The sequence below is a fragment of the Ovis aries genome, chromosome 10, assembly GCF_016772045.2.
Source record: "Ovis aries strain OAR_USU_Benz2616 breed Rambouillet chromosome 10, ARS-UI_Ramb_v3.0, whole genome shotgun sequence".
In the NCBI taxonomy this organism is placed as follows: Eukaryota; Metazoa; Chordata; class Mammalia; order Artiodactyla; family Bovidae; genus Ovis; species Ovis aries.
The window spans coordinates 14254130-14267819 of record NC_056063.1 but is presented as its reverse complement, the minus strand read 5'-3'; the positions used below and the strand labels follow the sequence as shown (position 1 = coordinate 14267819).

Below are 13690 nucleotides of genomic sequence, written 5' to 3'. Positions count from 1 at the left end.
ACCCACTCCAGTATTCTTGTCTGGGAAATATCATGGACAGAGGAGCCTGGTGGGCTACAATCCATGGGGTTTTGAAGCATCGAACACGATTGAGCAACTAAGCACGCACACACCATCATAGACCCAGTATTGTTACTTTCAGATCATATTTCTTATATTTGGGGGGATTTTTTTTAATTAAAAATATTGCTTAGCCACAAAACAATGAAATCATTTATAGTTAGCAGATTAATTTTTTAATTAATAGTGGTATGCATAGTGGTATGAAATTGGTGCTCCAAGGCCTCATGACTAAGCAAAAGCAAGCTTTCTTTTTCTCCTCCTCTGGACTGGTAGCTTCCCCATTTGGCACCCTGTATGATATTGGGTACATATTTGTCATAGCATCTCCTAGTTCCAGGTACGTGGGGTATCACTTGATAATGGTGATTGCTTCAGAAATTCTGAAGCAGTGAAGCCTGTGTTTAGTCACTCAGTCATGTCCGACTCTTTGAGACCCCATGGACTGTAGACTGCCAGGCCCCTCTGTCCATGGGGATTCTCCAGGCAAGAATACTGGAGTGGGTTGCCATTCCCTTCTCCAGAGATCTTCCGGACCCAGGGCTCGAACCTGCCTCTCCCGTGTGTCCTGCATTGCAGGCACCTTCTTTACCCGTGAGCCATCGGGAAAGCCCAACCAAACCTCAATGAGTAAAATTCACAGCACATGGATGTAAAGAACAAGAACTGTACTAACAGCATCTTCTAGAAAGCATAGGATCTCAGGTCACAAGACCTGGGTTTGAGTGAAGGCTCTTTCACTTGGGGTGGAAATGGGCACAGTTTTAAATCTCTTTGTACCTGGATTTATTGATTTAATAGTGCTTGTACAAGTCATGTCGTGGTTCTTAGGTGGCTCAGTGGTAAAGAGTCCACCTGCCAATACAATGGACACAGGAGACGTGGGTTTGATCCCTGGGTAAGGACGATCCCCTGGATTAGTGCATGGCAACCCACTTCAGTATTCTCGCCTGGAAAATCCTGTGGACGGAGGAGCTTGGCTGCCACAGTCCACGGGCTCGCAAAGAGCTGGACATGACTGAGCACGCAAACATGCATGTCACATGGTGTGGTGAGAATTAAATGACAATAGATGTGAGAAGTGATTGGCAGAAAAGCTGTAGTGTCTAATTGTGTAGCGATAGGATCATCACTCTGATAATTGGCAGGCCGGGTCTCAGGTGTCTTATGAGGATAAAAGAGCATTTGACGTCAGGCTCCAGCTGTGATGGAAAGACAAGAAATAGAGCTGTTGAGAGAGGTTGTTTTGACGCTTAAGAAGATGAGTGTGAGCATTTGCCTTATTACCTACTGTGTTCCTCACCATCTCCTGTGTCAGGGACCCCTGGCATCCTGTAGCCTTCTGCTTCTAGCCTCCAAAGTTACCTCTAAGGTGTCCCAAAGGGGTTTTGAAAGCCCACTGTCTAGAATGCCGCCCTTGGTATCTCACCCACTTGTTTTCAGTCATTACTACTTATGTCCCTGTCTGCTCCCCAGGCCTCCCCCCATCAGCCCATCTTGATCACCAGCTTGGGCTTTTCCTAGGCGCAGACCGTCTGAATTGAGTCCTCTCTGAATTATCCCCAGGTTGCCCTTCACTCTTGCCATCTGTCTTTTCTGAACTCTCTTTGCAAATCTCAATCACCACAGCATCAAAAAACAAAAAAAGCAAGAAAACTTCACTGATATGAGAAAATGGAGTTAAGAAAATGACGTGTCCAGGCATTCCCTGGATGGTAAAGATTCCATCCTCGGATCTGTCCCCTCAGATGGTAAAGAATCTGCCTGCAGTGTTGGAGGCTCAGGTTCAATCCCTGGGTCGGGACAGTCCTGTGGAGAAGGGAATGGCTACCCACTCCAGTCTCCTTGCCTGGAGAATCCCATGGACAAAGGAGCCTGGCGGGCTGCAATCCATGGGGTCGCAAAGAGTCGGACACAACTGAGCGACTAACACTTTCACTTTCAGGCAGGACAAAGGGTTCCGCAGGGCAGAGAGGGGTTCACAGCGTGATGGGGCCCGGTGGAGGAACTTGATGGGAATGGAGCTGTGGTGGGAACCAGCGGGGAGTTTCCGACAGGGAGCCGCCTGAGCGTCTGTTGAACAATAGAGCGAGTGTCCACCCCCCCTTTGGCGTGTGTGGAGAGCCTGTCGGTCCTCTGTGCCTTCGTGAAAGCTTTGGAAAGAAAGCCAGTATTGAAGGGGGAGGGAGTCCCATTGTGCCATGTGGTTTTAACCCTGACAGATGAATTTCTAAATCTCCAGCTTGGAGGACAGGATGCTGCTGACCAAGCATCTCAAACTGCTTTCTCCCAAATCTCCTTCTCTGCGTGTTCTCAGTCTGGTTAGGGTGCACCCATTCACACTGGCCCCGTTGTCTGTTAGTGGGGCTCTGCCTACCATGCAGGGGTCCTTCAGAAACACATTAGTAGACAGAAGCAGCGGAGAGGAAGTCTGCAAATCAACAATACACAAACAAGCCACATTCAGTAAGAGCAGGGAGTGTGCGGCTCACAGCAAGAAACACAGAGGCAGACGCCCCCCTCACCGTTTCCCTTTCGGACTTTGAAATGGCGAGGTGGGAGACCTCACAGCTTCAGAAGAGAGCCTGGTGGATGATGAAGGAGAGCCCAGTAGATGGAAAAAGGAGAGACATTTTTATTGTGGCTGCACCCCACGTGGCGTCTTAGTTCTCCAACCAAAGATCGGACCTGTACCCCCTGCAGTGGAAGCACAGTCTTTTGTTGTTGTTGTTGTTAATGTGAACCAATTTTAGAGTCTTTATTTGAATATGTTGGGCTTTCCTGGTGGCTCAGCGGTAAAGGCTCTGCCTGCAATGCAGGAGATGCAGGAGACACGGGTTCGATCCTGGGGTCAGGATGATTCCCTGGAGGAGGGCATGGCAAACCACTCCACTATTCTTGCCTAGGAAATCTCATGGACAGAGGAGCCTGGCAGGCTATGGTCCATGGGGTCGCAGGGTCAGACAGGACTGCAGTGAGTGAGCAAGTGTTGAATTTGCTACAATATTACGTTTTAGTTTTCTGGCACCAGGCATGTGGGATCTCAGCTCCCCAACCGGGGATCGAACTTGCACACTCTACATTGGAAGGCGAAGTCTTGTCCGCTGGACCGCCAGGGAAGTGGCCAAGCAGAGGCTGTTTTGAAGTCCTGTGAGGTGGTATGCAGATGAGAGAGCATGCCCAGCCCTCCCAGGCCTGCCCTCTGTCTTCTTTAGATATGATCAGAATGATTTTAGGGGTAATTCCATCTAGTTGAATTTTCCTCCTTTAAATGATACTGCAAAAAACCCCGACCTGCCAGCACTTCACTTTTTCCTCTTTCTCAAATGTGTTCAGTGCTCCTGGTGTTCTTGGGGAAACCCAAGACACAGGGGAGGAAGTCCTGGAGAGGTGGTGTCAGGCCAGCTTCTTTAGTTTCTGAGGACGCTCCGTGTGTGGCACCCCAGGGAGGTTTCTGCAGGGCGTGTTCATAATTAAAACGTCTGTTGAAAAATCGGCGTCACGTTGCACTTGAATATTTGATTTGCTCTCTGTGAGGTTGGCCTGCGTGGTATTGATTTTCTGTAGCTTGTCAGCCATGCTGTAGCGATGATTTCAGGAGCGTCCAGACAGGATGAGCTCAAGGAAACGAGACCACAACACCCCCACCCTTCCGTCACCCCAGGCGTGTGTTCCCACACGGAGAGTGGGGCTCGTGGGCGCCTGCACATTCCAGGTGATTTACAGAGAGTGTGACAGGTGGTGTGAATTCCTTCAAGGAGACCTGGTTCCTAGTGTCAGCTCTGCTGATCCCTGGCTGTGTGGCCGCCGCCAAGACGCTTCACCTCATTTGTCCTCAGCTCCCTTGCACGCTAATGGAAAAAACGACCACAGTAACACAACTCCTACACTTTATCTCTTGATTGTTGAAACGATTTCAGATTTGCTTTGAATTGCAAAGCCTGTCTCTTAAACACGATGCATCTTTGCATACACCCGTATCTGTGAGTGTGGGTATCACACGCACACACGCATCTGCCCTTCATGTTAAGGCAGAGGTCAAGCAAGGTGACCTGGAGTTCCCTCGGGGAGCCTGAAGCCCCAGTACTTCCTCTGGGCTTCACGTGTGCCTTGTGTGGGCTCCATAGGTGGTTTCCCAGGGGTCTTCCCCATCCCTGTGAATGGTCGCCCCTCCCATTCAGAAATCACCTTCGGTTTCTCTTTCTCCCTCACCTCCCGTTTCCAGTCTATCCATGACCGATTCTGCCAGTTCTTCTTTCCAAGCGTATTTCAGATCCACCCCCTGCTACCCCTGCCGCCCTCGACCACTCTCATCAGCCTCTGTTGATTCCTCGCTGTCACCCATCCATCTTCCACGCGGGAACCCGAGTGACTTTTGAGAAACGGAAAGCACGTGATGACAAGCCCGGCTTCAGACTAGCCAGTGGCCCCTGATGCTTCTAGAAGGAAATTCACACTTCTAACCATGACCTCCTTGGCTTCCTTGGTGGCCCTCTCCTTCCCGCCTGGTTTACCGTGCTCTAGCGAAGCTTTACCGCTTTTCATTCTTCAACACCCCACACTTTCTTATTGTGACGATTTTAAAATTTATATTCATTTTAATATTTTTAAATTTTTATTTACTTATTTGTCTACTCCTGGGCTTAGTTGTGGCACCCGTGATCGAGTTCCCTGACTAGGGATCAAACCTGGGCCCCCAGCATTGGGAGCACAGAGTCTTAGCCACTGGACCACCAGGAAAATCCCAAAGGATTTTTTAGAACATAGGTTTTGTCTTTTTAGCTCAATCTTAGGTTTACAGCAAAATTGAGGAGAAAGTACAGAGCATTCTCATGTGTCTCCCGCCCACATTATACGGTCTTTCTCACTATGGACACCCCCTCCCAGAGCGATACATTTATTACAGCTGGTGAACCTACACTGACATGTCACCATCACCCAAGGTCCATAGTTAGCCTCAGGTTCACTCATAGGGTGTCGTACATTCTGTGGATTTTGAAAAATGGATGATGACACGTGTCTACCATTATATACTTGCCTGGCCAAAAACGTCATTAGGGTTTTCCCATTACATCTTATGGGAAAAACTCAAATGAACCTGTTGGCCCACGCAATGGTATCATACAGAAGTTTCACTGCCCTAATAATCCCCTGTGTGCCTCCTGTTTATCTCACCCTCTTCGCATCCCCAGCAACCACTGATCCTTTTATTGTCTCCATTCTAGTTTTGCCTTTTCTAGAATGTCATACAGTGGGAATCATACAGTGGGTGGCCTCCTCAGATTAGCTTCTTTCACTTAGTGCTATGCCTTTAAGATTCCCCCGTGTCTTTCTATGACCTTCTGTTTCTTGCTATAGCTTTTCACTCTGCTTGCCTTTTCCTGTCCACCCTACTTAACTAGCCTCTTGTATCATATCACCCTCTGTATGTTTTTCCTAGCACTTGCTACCCTCTGACATCTTTTATTGTTTACCGCCTGTCTCTCCCACAGGATCTCAAGTTTTGTGGGAGTGGAGGTCTTGTCTGCCTTCTGGCTGCAGCTGAGTATCTAAAACAGGCTAGTGCATAGAAGATGCTCAGGAAATGTTGGAAGGATTGAACGCGTCAGTGACCCGAATAGATGAGCCCCTGTTAGCTTCGCTCTTCTCCCATACTTGGTCTTTGAGGTGACCCACTCTTTCATTCGCACGGCTCCAGGTTTTGTCTGGAGGAAGAGGCAGATGTTCGTGTTAAGTCACTGAGTCTGAGAGTTATTTCTCGCTCACCTTTTGCACCTGAAGCTCTCTTGGTTGTCTGCCGAATTTAATGGGCCTCCAGGCAAGCGGCAGTTGGGAGCCTTAGTGGGAATCCGTCACATCGCAAAGGAGCACAGAGGCGGTAGAAAAATGATTAAGGGAAAATAGCAGAAAAGTATGATTGAACATTTATTGAGTTGCACATTGTACTCCAAGCTGTGTATAACATAAAAAGCGAATTAGGGGACAAGTCAGATATAAAATGAGTGAGCACACACAAGCGCACGAATACTGCAGAGGAGACGGTATTTCTCCAGATGCCTTCTCTCATTTGCCAAACTGTAGCCTTATCAGAATATATGGGTTCTTTCAGGAGAGTCATTGTGCAGCCAGAGTTTGTGGCCCAGGCTTGCCTCGGGGCGGGGGGCGGTGGAGCAGAGAACCTGGAATTTCATTACTGCTTCTTAAAGAAACTTTCTCCAAGGCTAACAGACTTTCTAGAGAGGCCAAACCAAGTGCAGCTGAGTTTAATGTTCTCATTAAAATGTTAAAGAGGCTTTATTCACGAATGACTGAAGCTGTAATTGCTTTATCCTCGTAAACTATGGAAATACGTGGTCATCTCTTACAGTGGTGCTCACCCAGACCCCTCCCTCAGGAAGGTCTGTTTAATGGAGGGCTTGGCAGGATCTAGAGATTCAGTTCAGTCACTCAGTCTTGTCTGACTCTTTGCGACCCCATGTTCTGCAGCAAGCCAGGCTTCCCTGTCCATCACCAACTCCCGGAGCTTGCTCAAAGTCGTGTCCATTGAGTCAGTGATGCCATTGAGGCATCTCATCCTCTGTCATCCCCTTCTCCTCCTCCCCTCAATCTTTCCCAGCATCTGGGTCTTTTCTAGTGAGTCAGTTCTTCACATCAGGTGGCCACAGTATTGGAGTTTCAGCTTCAGCATCAATCCTTCCAGTGAATATTCAGGACTAATTTCCTTTAGGATGGACTGGTTGGATCTCCTTGCCATTCACAGGATCTCGGGACTGGGAGGGGGTTAGCTGAATTCTCTCTTTCAGAGATGTGGTAGAAGTGGTGGGAAGGGCTCCCCCTTCCTTGATCTGCCTTCATGCTATAGTTCTTGTTGCATACCCACTATTTTGTCTACTTGATCTAGAGTTCCAACTTGGAAATCGTATGAGAGATGAACACCCAAATACACACAGGCCCACAAATGTGGAAGGAAGTGGGTTTTTATCCTCCCGCAAGCAGTAGCTTATTGAGGTCAGATTGGAAGAAATCCGCACATGTTGAGATGCCAGTCAACTGAACAGGGAGTTGATCTGGAAAAGCAATGCTGTTAATCAGAGGGGGAGACTGCACTGAGGATTGGCTGTGGGTGATCACAGATTCATACCCCCTCCCTTTGCCATCCGTAAGGGCCCAGCGCAAAAACATAGCAGTAAACCTTTAGGGGGAAGCTTCCCAAAGGGCACTAGTGGTAAAGAACCCTCTGCCAGTGCAGAAGACATAAAAGACCTGGGTTTGATCCCTGGGTCAGAAAGATCCCCTGGAGGAGGGCATGGCAGCCCACTCCAGTATTCTTGCCTGGAGAATCCCCATGAACAGAGGAGCCTGGTAGGCTATAGTCCATGGGGTCCCAAAGAGCTGGACACGACTGAAGCGACTTAGGATACATGCACTTGCACACCTTTACGGAGTGGATGCAGATGGCAAATACAACTATTATTTTTTCCTCAAAATATTTACAGTCATGTATAGTTAACACTGAAATTGTAGAGCTATGGGCTTTATATAGGTAGGAAACTATATTGCTTGAAACCTCAAAATTAAATTTAGGAGGAGAAAGCGTTAAATCTTGCTGCCTTTCCCTCAATTCCTCACTATTAGAAAGCACTGTTTGTTGAATGGTAACAAATCTAGGTCTCATGATATGCAGAGGTAGTGATACATGTCATATCTAAGGATTATTTTAAGATATTTTCTTCTTTTTTCCATTGATGGGTCATTGAGATATTTTACTCTGGGTCAGAGGTGAATGAAAATGCATTCATTCTAGCTAGAGTTGTCAAAGTTTCTTCCTTACAAGGTCACATCTTTCTTTTCAGAAAGCAGGGCATTTGTTAAAACTGTTTCAGGTCAGAGGGGCAATGGAGTTGAAAGTTAACATAGGAGGCTCTTTCTACAGGATAATTGGATGGATTTCTGGAGGTGTCACCATCTCAGCTCAATCACTTTAATGGTGTTAATGCTGCTAAAGTTATGACCAATCTAGACAGCATATTAAAAAGCAGAGACATTACTTTGCCAACAAAGGTCCGTCTAGACAAACCTATGGTTTTTCCAATAGTCATGTATGGATGTGAGAGTTGGACTATAAAGAAAGCTGAGCGCTGAAGAATTGATGCTTTTGAACTGTGATGTTGGAGAAGACTCTTGAGGGTCCCTTGGACTGCAAGGAGATCCAACCAGTCCATTCTAAAGGAGATCAGTCCTGGGTGTTCATTGGAAGGACTGATGTTGAAGCTGAAACTCCAATACTTTGGCCACCTGATGTGAAGAACTGACTCCTTGGAAAAGACCCTGATGCTGGGGAAGATTGAAGGCAGGAGGAGAAGGGGACGACAGAGGATGAGATAGTTGGATGGCATCACCAACTCAATGGACATGAGTTTGAGCAAGCTCCGGGAGTTGGTAATTGACAGGAAGGCCTGGTGTGCTGTAGACCATGGGGTCACAAAGAGTCAGACACAACTGAGCAACTAAACTGAACTGAATGCTGCTAGTGTTCAAAAGAACCACTTGTGATTTTTAAACACGAAGAAAGTGCCTGCTGACTTGGGAAGAGTGTTGATTATTTGTAATGAAATACACTAAGAGAGTCAGAGCCAGATGTAACAACAGCACTGCCGATGAGGCTGGCTCTTCTCTAACTCTTGTTGGTTGATACGGAGTGACTTCCTCTTTGGGGGACCAGCTGACCTGGCCCCTGAATTCTCATATGAACCCAGAGAGGCGGGACTAGTTTCAACCTAGTTGAATCTGTCATCTCTCTCTTCCCCTTTTCTAAGATAGGATTGCAGTCCCTTTCCTGGTCTGCAAAGTGAACCCATTCTGGAGCCTTGTTGGAAGGAAATCTTGGTGACCAGTGACCTGGTCCTCACTGCTAGCCTGACTCAGACACTGTTGCAGGCGTGTGAAAGTGTGATGAGAGCATCCCGGATGATAGGGCAGGGGCACAGTGTCATGCAGGGATACATGGAGGGCTTGACTGATTTATCCTGGGCCACGTTATCATTATAATTTTTTTTTTTTTGGAGAACTTTTGTCAGTTCTATAGAGTTTTTCTAGTTGCCCATTTGCTATTAGAACGGCAGTTGTCACATCTGACCGCTCAGTATCCCTCCGCGGTCAGTCCCTCTGCCCCTTTGACTTCGTGGAGGTGAGTTGCATCCACTACGCTAGGCTGACTTTATGATTAGGGCCAGTGGAAAAAGCCTGGGGTAGATTTTCAAAGTGCACCCGTGTGCCATAGTGTTTCCCTCCGGCTGCCTAATTCCGTCGTGTCTTAGGCTGATATTGATTGATCAGTTGATTCTTCGGTTAATTAACTCATTCCTCGGATATTTGGGGAGCATATACTCTATGCCAGGGGCACATACTGTGTCCACTCTCTGAAATAAAAGGGTGAACTGAGCAGAGTTGTCTGGAGCTTTGCTGAGGGTTCACAGGGGTGAAAATAAGAGTGAAAAACATAAAGGAAACCAAATGGCTTTTCTGTAATTCCGAGAGTATGTGTGAGATTGCCCTATCACAGCCTACTCTGTGGAGTACTCCCTAAGTACATTTCATGCAGGAAGTGGTGGCACCAGACATTTTCTGTATTATAATAATCTTCATATATTTATTAAGCTGTAACTGGTGAGGCTTCCTGACGGGGTGTTCACGGAACCTTTTTGTCTGCTGCGCTGCGTCTTTCTCGGGAAGCACTCTGGGAACTCTGGCCTGTGACGAGGCAGGTTTCAATCATTCCTGGAGGGTTTGGGGGATTGGCACAAAGAGGGGTCAGGCGACACTAAGGAAAGGGTTGGAGTCATGGCAGGTTGAAGGGAGTGTCCTTAGGAAAAACCAGTGGTAGAATGAAACCCTTTAACTGGGTATATTTTACGTCTCTGTACCCTTTGCGCACAGAAGCTGAATAGTTCAGCATTGTTCCACATCTTAAAGACTGCTAAGAAAATGCTAGCTTATTGCATTTTTAAAGTGTGTGTGTGTGTTTTTTTTTTCCTTTCTCAACTGTTGACCTGGCAGCTGGTTGGGAGGATGTGTGAACTTCAAGTGTGATGACGCGACAGCAGAGAAGTCCAGCCGTGGTGCGGTCACCTCCAAGCTCTGTGCCTGGGAGGCCTGGGCACACACTCATGACAGGTTCAATCCTAGGAAAAGAGAGAACACGGCAGAGGGGAAAGACAAAGAAATCTGCAGAGATGTGGATGAACCTAGCGCCTGTCATACTGAGTGAAACAAGTCAGAAAGGGAAAGGCAGATATCATATAGGAAGGCATATATGTGGAGTCTAGAAAGACAGTACCGCTGAGCCTGTTTGCAGGGCAGCAACAGAGATGCAGACGTGGCGAATGGACGTATGGACACAGGGTTGGGGGGGGAGGATGGGACAAACTGGGAGGCCCATGGACATGTGTACACTGCTGTGTGTGCAGTAGCGTAAAAGGAGGGAGCCAGCTGTAGCTGCTCCACAGCACGGGGAGCTCAGCCTGAAGCTCTGTGATGACCGAGATGGGGAGGGTGTGGGGAGTGAGGTCCCAGAGCGGGGAGACACATGCATGCATATAGCAGATTCACGTTGTTGTACAACAGAAACTAATGCAATATTGTAAAGCAGTTAGACTGCAATGAAAACAAATGAAGAAGGAAGAGGGAAAAGAAGCATGGGAATGTTAGCAGAGAAAAGGGAAGCGAGGTCAAGGTGGGCAAGGGAGAAAGATGCTCCGCCATCCTCGCTTCTCTTCCTCTTCTTCATCTCATAGCAGGAGTGGGTGAGAAAGCAGGCAGATTGAAAAGGGGGGAAAGAGAGTGAGATGAGAGGTGGGAGGGCACTTGGAGGCGGTAAAGGAGAAGGAGAATGAGTCAGAGGAAGCGGAAGTGAGGGGGAAGAAGACAGGATGAGAGCGATTTAAATGCGGAGAGAGGAGCCAGGCACAGAGAAAGGTGTGTACATGGTGGTCTCCCCAAGAGCCGTCAGTTGATCCCAGCAGTGCACCCGCCAAATAGCCAGGGTCCCTCCCAGCAGACAGTTGCCTGACTTTTGTGTTAACTTCAATGCCCTTCTGTTTATGTCTCCCTGTGTCGCTGGTTGCGGTTGCACTCTGTGTGATCAGAGAGCCGCCGCGAGACCCGGCTCTGTCTTCCCTGCCGCCTCGCAGTGTCGGGCAGACTTCTGAGTCAGGGCTGCTTGCATATGACGTCTGCTATCCTTCCTTGTGTACAGGTAGGAGAGTTGAAAGGGAAAAACTCTTGCTGAGCATTGCTGCATTTAGAGCTCATGCATACAAATATTCAAAGCGCTTGGGAAAAAACCCGATACAGTTCCAGACCAATATTTTTCTCTAAGTAAGGTAGTTGACTTGTTCATTGCTGGGCTGGGGACTTGCCCTAATCCAGAGCCACACTCACTGTGCCTGAAGGTGGGCAGGAAGCCTTCACGATGTTCCAGGTCTGGTCAGGTGCTTTCTAAAGTGAGCACCCCTGGCCTCCTCTGCACGCTGGCTTCTGGTCCTGACCTTTCCTGACTAGAGCTCTCATTCCTATTGTAATTCCTAGCCTTCTGCACATTCTGGACTCTTTGCCCATGTTGGTTATTGTTGTTGTTGTTTAGTCACGAAGTCATGTTCAACTCTTTGTGACCTCATGGACTGTAGCCCGCCAGGCTCCTCTGTCCATGGAATTCTCCAGACAAGAATACTGGAGTGGGTTGCCACTTCCTTCTCCAGGGAATCTTCCCAACCCAGGGATGGAACCCACATCCTACATTGGCAGGCAGATTCTTTACCGCTGAGCCACCAGGGAAGCCTGTTTTAGTTATTATGGAGCATCTGAATAGATGTTCACTAACTGGTCATGGAATAAATGAATGGCTATGGTGGTTGTCTTATGAGTATAAAAGCAAATTCTTCTAGAATGAGCTATGCTTTTACGTATCTGTACCATTAGCCGATCTGTTCTGAAAAGGAAAAGTTGATTTAGCCAGCAGTAAGGGGCTTCTGAGGAGTTTATTCAGCTATAATTAATGGATTATGATTCCATTCACTCCTGGACACCAGAGGATGGTCTTGAAGTTTCAGGCAGCCTGTTTCTTGTTAAGTCTTGTAATTGCAGGCCATATGCATGAGGCACTTCAGAGCTATGCTTCTCAGACATGAGTGTGCATAGGACTTAACGTGAGGATCTTGTGAAAATGATGATTCTGTTTCAGGAGTTTTGAGCATTTCTCATTCTCTGGGGATGCTGAGGTTGCTGGTCGGTAAACCCGACTTGAGTAACAGGATTTTCAAAATGGTTCTAGTAAATAAAGTTGGGATTTATTCTATGAAAATACCTAGATGCATTTCTATAGTTTGCAGAACAGCAGACTTCCTAGGGGGAAAACTTATAAGTACCTAACTCGTATTTCAGCTTGCAAATTTGTGAGAAATCTTTCCCACACTTAAACAGAGAAACCCTATACTGACCAGCCCCGCAAACTACTTCCAAATGATCCTTTAGGTTGTACTCCTCTTAATATACAGCTTTATTTATTTAGGCTTTTCCAGATTTGGGAGGCCCTGGCCCTGGTGTAGCTACTTTAGCAACAGGGATGACTTCTAAAGCAGAAATATTCTTTGGAAGATCAGCAGTTCAAGGGCTGTGTTTATGAGACCTTCACATTTATTGATTGTGACCAAGAAGAGAAGTTCTCCAAGGACAGTCAATTAGAATGGCAGCAAGTAGGAAACGGCAATGTTCAGCTTGAATTTTGCAAGGGAAACCTCGCCTCTGCCTACATATGTTCCAACAGATCTCTGAGTTTGAAGCTGGAAGTCTTCTCTAACAAGGCGGCCTTTATTTTCCAGGTTATCCGCAGCCAGTATGATGCCGTCTTTATAATCCCTGAAGGAGAACGTGCTCATCATGTTCAGGTAAAGGAGTGGTGAGTACCGCAGGCCACGGCGTGACCAGTGGCATTTGCCTGTCACTCTTTGAGACAACATTCAATTTCATTATACAGTTGACATCATTCTCTTGTGTGTGTTCTACTCACTGATAACCAGCGTGCAGAGGGCCAGTCATGGGTGGTCTCAGTGAATTAGTGCACATTTTGGAAGCATCTCAGAGTCTCTGCAACAGAGTACCTTTGTAGACAACCAGGGAAAAAACAGGTCTGGTCACCAGAACTCTCCCTCCATCTTCTACAGAGCTAACATAGACTTCTTATGATTGTTCATCTTTATCACCTTATCAGAAGGCTTTTATCTTTTCAACATTGATGTAAATGGGTGAACACCAAAGACTCTTCTAATTAAAGTCTTATCTCTGTTCCCTTATCTGAAGTTGCCCTTCTATAGAGAGTCTTTGCGTTTTCCTTTTAAATAAATGTATGTCCCACAACTTTGATTTGCCCAAATAGGTCACCAGGATTAATTTTCCATTAACCTTTATTGCGTCTTTCTTTCTAATCATCTTTTTAGAGGATTAAACAGTTCCCATTGGGTCAATCTCTGTGTAGGATATAGGCCATCTTTATTCTTTGGTGGCCTTGATGGAACGGATGTCGATGGTGGTAGCCTCTGGTCCAGTACTGCACCTGGCCCCATTGACGATCTGTGGA

At 47.1% G+C, this 13690-nt stretch overlaps 1 protein-coding gene across 6 annotated transcripts in view; it reads left to right on the top strand.

Annotated features, from left to right (window-relative positions):
- The window catches only part of ENOX1 (ecto-NOX disulfide-thiol exchanger 1), a 658121-nt gene that overhangs the window by 126129 nt on the left and 518302 nt on the right, over positions 1-13690 (top strand). For 5 of the 6 annotated variants that reach the window (XM_027973532.3, XM_060394299.1, XM_042254658.2 and 2 more), the window contains exon 2: positions 12936-13001. The gene's annotated coding sequence lies outside the window, so the exon portion shown is untranslated. Of the gene's footprint in view, positions 1-12935; positions 13013-13690 lie in introns of all 6 variants that reach the window. The other variant, XM_042254660.2, reaches the window with a different exon arrangement.